We start from the raw sequence: 8297 nt of genomic DNA on the forward strand, positions 1-8297 counted from the left end.
AGTTCGTTCAAGTCTCTAAATTTTTCTAAAATTGAGATCTACATGTTAAAAATATCCACATGTACTGTTCATGATTGTTTATGTGCTGTTTTAGTGATTTTGCACTTTTATGCTCAGATTACGATATTCCCGGAGAGTCCGAATTTGCAGGAGAAGACTTTGAAGAGCTCCAAGGCCAGCAAGGCAAGTCACACAGATCCCAAACAACCCTTTGAGCATGTTGATCCCATTTAAAGCTATTGTTTTTATTGAAATATTGCATTTATTTTTGAATGTCATTGGGTGGGAGTAACCTATTGCCTTTGTTATAGCCCTTTGATATTGATTACCTATACTTTGTCGTTTGATTAATAATTGGATTAGCTAGAACATTATATGGTTTTAGCTAAAGTGCTTAGGATGCTTAGCCATGCTTAGAGACATTAGCTTATTTAAATGGGATAACTTATGATTCACTATTATTTAATGATGGCTTAATGATAGCTCACGATGGTTAATCGTGATTGGTTAATTAATTAATTTGTCAACTAAAACTTGATAATGGTGGGTTGTGAGCACATGGTTTTGATGGTCGTGCTCATGACAATCAAGGACCGGTTCACGATTTTCGGTTGTGAAACATTAACCGTGCCAACCACAAGCCAGCGTGGGCAACGGCTTTACTTTTTGTATAGTATGGTTCATTGTAGAGCACTAGACTGTGAAGTGGTGGAGATAAGACCACGGGGGTCGCTGGGGAGTCCATGCCTTGTTTATAAGGGGGTGATTATAATCTAGGAACGGTGCACTGCTTTGAATTGTATTATGCAGAGGGTACTGTCACAATCTTTATTCGGGTACTTGTTAAGTATCGCGACGCATGGTTGACATGATGTTGAGGTTGTGTCTTGTGGGTACAGTGGTACACCTCTGGCCAGAGTAAAACTATTCGAATAGCTGTGCCCGCGGTTATGGGCGGGTCTAACAATGTCTTTCGTGATTAGTTTCATATCTCTCACCATAATAAATGATAATGATAATAATTTGTTTAGCTCCTGGTTTGGAATGGTATATTCCTAGTTTGGAGATAGAACTGTGCAGCCGGGATTGGTTGTTCAGAATGGTTGGGCCTATGCAACGGGTATGTTGTATAGCGATGGATTAATATTGATTAATTAAATACTTTAATGTTTTTCCTAAATTCTGAAGTATTTATTAAATGCTATTTATGCAAATGAGACTATATTATGCCATCCTTTGTTATCCCTTGCATTTGCTTATTTGCTGCGTGGCTTGTTGAGTATGCCATATACTCACCTTGCAATCATTCATCAGGGGAGGAGTTCTACAGTGATGCTGAAGGTGTGGAGGATTAGGCGTAGCCCTGGTCAAGCTGCTTGTGAGATAGGGTCGTCTGCGCCGTTTATCTTATTTTCCGCTGCTTAGATTTTTATTGTTTGAGAGGAACTATCTACCTCTGTGATGAGTTTATATTCGCTTATTAATTATAGTAATAATTGCACTATATTATCAATTTGTTATTGTGTGCCTCGGCTGATTCCTAGACGAGGGTTTACACACACGTAAGCGTTTGGAATTTTGGATTGAAATTCCGGGCGTGACAAGTTGGTATCAGAGCGTCCTTGACCCTAGGTTATGCCAAACAGTTACCTATAGAAGCCCTCTAAAAATATTGAAAAAGTAAAACTGTTCTTCTCTCTTTCTCTTTTAATTAAACCAAGCTAATGGCACATGCAGTTTATAGTCCCTTTAATTGTTCTCATTCAAAATTTACTCATTATTCTGTGTTGTTAGTATTGTACATCTATTACTGTACTAATGGCCCATTTTTTTTTCAGCAGAGATTTTACAACCTTTCCTTTTAATTTTTTTTTCAGCAGAGATTTTACAACCTTTCTTTTTATTTATTTATTCATTCAATCATGTTGCAACATAATTTAGCACGTTGATTTTCTAACTCTCTCTTTTATTTTATTTTTGAAACCTGTTATTCAAAAGTGCAAAAAAAATTTGTGATCCCGTTTTCAACTGTTTCAACTTATCTTGCAAAGATTGGTTTACTTTATTTATTTACCTTTTACTTTGATTTTCTAACTTTATTCAAATTAATCCAAAAACTTGTGCTATTAATTGGATAAATGTCTTAACTCCCTCCTTTCACTTGTCTTTAGATGCCGCGCTTCAAGCCTGAGTACTTGTTCGGTACTGAGGGATTTGTCCAGGAGTTGCGTACGATGTCCTTCGCCATAGGATTCGGGACTGCCCCTTTGTATGCCCAGATTCCTCATGATCGTGATGAAGAGAAGTGCCGTGTCAAGGTCACCTTGAACAGTAATCGTGAAGACATCCCATCGGTGATGTTCGAGGCTGGAGGGGGAAACTATCCTCATGCTTGTCAGGAGGTGGCAAGGATCGCCATAGGAGAGCTCCGCGATTGCTACAGTGATCAGTTAGCCGACACTGAGTATCGCTACCATCCTTGCCAACCCCTGGAAAGTGACCGTGGCAGCTATCTTGAACCTGCAGGGATTGAGAATGATGCTACCACAAGGCATTTGGTTGAGATGCTGTGGGCCATGGATGAGTCCCGCGCTGAGGTCGTATTAGTTGCTCAAGATTGCGAAGATCAGAATCGTGGTAAGATCTGTAAGCTGGAGGACAAGGTGGATCGTTTGGAGAAGGAACTAGCCGCATTGAAGGGAGAAGCACCACCACAAAAGGCCAGGGTTCTTCTTACCGCAAAGAAGAGAGCTCTATTTGTCCCTCGCTACCAGTTGGCGCCTAAGGTTCGTGTGGTGGAAGAAGAAGAAGCTGCCCCAGTTCCAGCAGATCCTCCCGTCGTTAACGTAAGTGATGATGATGGAGAAGATTCAAAGCGCTCCCATTCAAAGGTTGAGTGGGGTGCTACCCAAGATGATGAGGACGAGCCTTCAATTAACTCCGATGCCCGGAAGACCTAGACGTCTTGTTGAGTTGTTGCCTTAGTTCATTGTGTTAGTTTGCTTGTTTATGTTTGGTTGTGTGTGTGGGTCTCGCATGTGATTTACATCATTGGTGGGATGTAAATGCATGCGTTTGTTTGCTTTCGAGTGTTAGGAGGTTGGTGAGTTAAGTGGTGTGAGAGTCTTCAGATATGTGTAATAATGAAACTCAGTTAAGATCAATAAAAGTCAAATTAGTAGAAATTAATTCCTTGTCCTAAGTAGTTTTCCCCCTTGTTTCTCTTCTTGTGCTCCTGTCTATGCCAGATGGTGCTTACTCGCAGCAATGGGAATGGCCCCAACAACAACTACAACAAGAACAATGGAGAGAATCCCACGCTTGCCCAAGTCCTGGCTCAACAGGCACAGCTCATGAACATGATGATGCAGCAACTCCAGAACCAGCAGAACCAGGGGAACAATCATGCACCTCCCCAGAACAAGTTAGCAGAATTTCTTCGTGTGAGGCCGCCCACTTTTTCCAGCACTACCAATCCAGTTGAAGCTGGTGATTGGCTGCACGCCATAGAAAAGAAATTGGACCTGCTTTAGTGCACTGATCAAGAAAAAGTCTCATTTGCTCCACATCAACTTCATGGCCCAGCCTCTGAGTGGTGGGATCACTTCCGTCTCAACAGGACCACTGCGGAACCAATCACTTGGCTTGAGTTCACTGCTGCTTTCAGGAAGACTCACGTACCCTCGGGAGTGGTGTCTCTCAAGAAGAAGGAGTTCAGGGCACTCACTCAGGGATCTCGCTCTGTCACTGAATATCTGCATGAATTCAATCGTCTGGCCTGTTATGCTCCAGAGGATGTACGTACAGATGAAGAGCTTCAAGAGAAGTTCTTGGAAGGACTGAATGATGAGCTTTCTTACCCACTAATGACTGGGGATTATTCTGATTTTCAGAAGTTGGTGGATAAGGCCATTCGCCAGGAGGATAAGTACAACCGAATGGAACAGAAGAAACGCAGGATTGCTCACTTCAAAGCTCAGCAGAGGAATAGTCAGAGGCTGCGTCTTGCTATGGGACCTCAGGCAGTGTCATAGGGAGGGTCTTCGTCTGTTGTTCGTCTGCAGCATCAGTTCTTCAACAACAATGCTAGCAACAACAACCTTAACCAAGCTCCACGTCCTGTTGCAACTCCAACCCAGCACCAGCCTGCCAAGAGGGAGCAAGGAAACAAGCCAGGAGTGTACTTTAGCTGTGGGGAACTAGGTCATTATTCTGACAAGTGTCCGAAGCCCCGACGCGTGAAGGTTGTCCTTGCACAGAACAACTCCACCGCACCAGCGTCAAAGGCTCGTATCAATCATGTTGCTACTGCAGAAGCCCAAGGTGCTCCAGATGTGATTTTGGGTACGTTCCCTGTTAACTCAGTTCCTGCAACAGTGCTTTTCGATTCTGGTGCTACATATTCCTTCTTATCTATGAGTTTTGCAGGAAATCATGGGATGGAGATAGAAGATCTTAGACGTCCGTTGATGGTTAGTACCCCGAGTAACCAAGCACTCTCATCACAACGTAGCCCCTCTGTCAGAATAGAGATTCAAGGTGTACCATTTCTAGCCAACCTTATTTTGTTAGAATCCAAAGACCTTGACGTCATCCTAGGGATGGACTGGTTAGCCCGATATAAAGGTGTGATAGACTGTGCCAATAGAAAAGTAACTCTCACCAGCAATGACGGTCAAGTTGTAACTGTTTATGCAATGCATTCTGAACCTTTAAGGTCAAGTCTTAACCAAATAACTTTGGAAGAGATTTCCATAGTACGGGACTACCCGGATGTGTTCCCGGATGATTTACCTGGCATGCCGCCTAAAAGAGATATAGAATTCAGAATAGATCTGGTACCAGGGACAACTCCGATCCATAAGAGACCTTATAGAATGGCAGCCAATGAATTAGTAGAGGTCAAGAGGCAAGTAGATGATTTGCTTCAGAAAGGATACATTAGACCAAGTTCGTCTCCATGGGGAGCTCCAGTCATTTTTGTGGAAAAGAAAGACCATACCCAGAGGATGTGTGTGGATTATCGTGCACTAAATGATGTGACCATTAAGAATAAGTACCCGCTGCCTAGAATTGATGATTTGTTCGATCAACTCAAAGGTGCCACCGTTTTCTCCAAGATCGATCTTCGATTAGGGTATCACCAGTTAAGGATCAAAGAGGAAGATATACCTAAGACGGCTTTTACCACTCGATATGGGTTGTTTGAATGTACTGTTATGTCTTTTGGACTTACCAATGCCTCCGCTTTCTTCATGAACTTGATGAATAAGGTGTTTATGGAATACCTGGACAAGTTCGTGGTGGTCTTTATTGATGACATCCTTATCTACTCCCGAACCAAAGAAGAGCATGAAGAACATCTTTGCCTTACACTAGAGAAGTTACGAGAACATCAATTGTATGCCAAGTTTAGCAAGTGTGAATTTTGGTTGTCTGAAGTAAAGTTCCTTGGACACGTCATCTCAGCCGGAGGAGTTGCCGTTGATCCGAGTAATGTGGAATCAGTAACCAACTGGAAACAACCGAAGACATCTCAGAGATTCGCAGTTTCCTGGGTCTTGCAGGCTATTACCGGAGGTTTATAGAGAATTTTTCCAAGATTGCTAAGCCCATGACACGACTGCTTCAGAAAGATGTGAAGTACAAGTGGTCAGAAGTATGTGAGCAGAGTTTTCAAGAGTTGAAAAGTCGCTTAATATCAGCACCCATTTTGATTTTGCCTGATCCAAAGAAGGGTTTCCAAGTGTACTGCGACGCATCTAAGCTTGGATTAGGTTGTGTTCTGATGCAAGATGGGAAGGTGGTTGCCTATGCATCTCGTCAGATACGTCCGCATGAGAAGAACTACCCTACTCATGATCTTGAGTTAGCCGCAGTGGTTCATGCGTTGAAGATTTGGCGTCACTACCTCTTTGGTACTCGTACGGAGGTGTACACGGATCACAAGAGTTTGAAGTATATCTTCACCCAGCCAGATCTGAACATGAGGCAGCAGAGATGGTTGGAACTGATTAAGGATTATGACATGGGAATTTATTATCACCCAGGAAAGGCTAATGTTGTAGCAGATGCTCTTAGCAGGAAAGGCTATTGCAATGCTACGGAAGGACGACAGTTGCCGTGGGAATTATGCAAGGAATTTGAAAAATTGAATTTGGGAATTGTCAGTAGAGGTTTCGTTGCAGCATTAGAAGCGAAGCCCACTCTCATTGACTAGGTTAGAGAAGCTCAAATCAATGATCCTGATATTCAAGAGATTAAGAAGAACATGAGAAGAGGAAAGGCTATCGGGTATTTGGAAGATGAGCAAGGAACCATATGGTTAGGCGAGAGAATTTGTGTCCCAGAGAACAAGGAGTTGAAAGATGCAATCCTGAAGGAAGCTCATGACACTTTATACTCCATTCATCCTGGTAGTACCAAGATGTACCAAGATCTCAAGAAGAAATTTTGGTGGGCAAGTATGAAGCATGAGATAGCAGAGTATGTAGCTGTGTGTGATGTTTGTCAGCGAGTCAAGGCAGAACATCAGAAACCCGCAGGTTTGCTGCAGCCTTTAAAGATACCAGAATGGAAGTGGGAGGAAATAGAGATGGATTTCATCACTGGTCTACCCAGAACGTCATCGGGCCATGACTCTATTTGGGTGATAGTCGACAGACTTACCAAAGTGGCTCATTTCATCCTGGTGAGGACAACATATTCCGGAAGCCGTTTGGCGGAATTGTATATGGCAAGGATTGTGTGTTTGCATGGTGTTCCTAAGAAAATAGTATCCGATCGAGATAGCCAGTTTACTTCAAAGTTTTGGAAGAAGCTTCAGGAAGAGATGGGTTCCAAGCTGAACTTTAGTACCGCTTATCATCCGCAGACAGACGGACAAACTGAAAGGGTAAATCAGATTTTGGAAGACATGTTGAGAGCTTGTGCTTTAGACTTCGGTGGAAGTTGGGATAAGAATCTGCCTTACGCGGAATTCTCATACAACAACAGTTATCAAGCAAGTCTCCAAATGGCTCCTTATGAAGCACTGTATGGTCGGAAGTGCCGCACTCCACTGTTGTGGGATCAAACGGGAGAACGTCAGGTTTTCGGGACCGATATCCTGAGGGAAGCTGAAGAGAAGGTAAAGATCATTCAAGAAAGATTGCGTATAGCTCAGTCTCGTCATAAGAGTTATGCTGATAATCACCGCAGGGATTTAAGTTTTGAGGAAGGAGATCATGTGTACCTTCGTGTCACGCCTCTTCGGGGATTTTATCGTTTTCACACCAAAGGAAAATTGGTACCGTGTTTTGTGGGACCTTATAAGATTGTCAGTAGAAGAGGTGAGGTCGCCTATCAGTTGGAGTTACCTCAATCCTTGGCAGGTGTTCATAATGTGTTTCATGTGTCACAGTTAAAGAAATGTTTAAGGGTACCCACTGAAGAAGCTAATCTTGAATAGATAGAAATTCAAGAGGATCTAACATATGTTGAGAAACCAATCCGTATTCTGGAGACAGATGAGAGAAGAACCAGGAATCGAGTTATCTGTTTTTGCAAGGTCCAATGGAGTAATCACTCGGAAGAAGAAGCTACCTGGGAACGAGAAGATGAATTAAAGTCAACTCATCCGCATCTTTTCGTCAGCTCTTCCGAATCTCCAAGACGAGATTCTGTTTAAGGGGGGTAGGTTTGTCACACCCTGAAAATCCTAAATTTATAAATTGTTGTTTAAATGGAATTATTAGAAATGATTTTAAAAGCCTTGAAGAAAAGATTTAATTTTAAATAATAAATTCCAATATAAAAGTGGGCTAGATAAAATATTATTAAATACTTCTCTTGATTCTATAGTTCCTAGATTTTTCTGGGATTTATTTGAGCCAAGGAAGTATTTTTAATAAATGGAATTGCATTTCATGAATACTTTAAAAAGAAAAAGGTTTTAAAATCCTCTTTTGGCTTTGGGCCGAAAGTCGGCCCAAAACCCCCCTCTCTCTCTCTCCCCGGCCCAAGTGTGCCTGGCCCAGCTAGCCCGCTGAGCCGAGCCGCTGCTCGCTCTCCTCTCTCCCGCTGACAGGTGGGGCCTACCTACCTGGGTCGTCGTCTTCCTTGCGCCGCCGCAGCCGCGCCCTAGCCGCGCAAGCCGCCGCCGCCCCTTCCAAATTCGCCCGCGTCTTTCCCGATCTGATCGAATCAATAGAGGGGAAATGATCCTCGGGATCTCCTCTTCCTTTTCTCTTTTGCAATCTTCGGCTAATTTCATTTGGAAATCGTTGGATTCGAGCTCGATTCGGATTCGTTTTTTC

This window comes from Oryza sativa, chromosome 12, assembly GCF_034140825.1.
Source record: "Oryza sativa Japonica Group chromosome 12, ASM3414082v1".
Classification (NCBI taxonomy): Eukaryota; Viridiplantae; Streptophyta; class Magnoliopsida; order Poales; family Poaceae; genus Oryza; species Oryza sativa.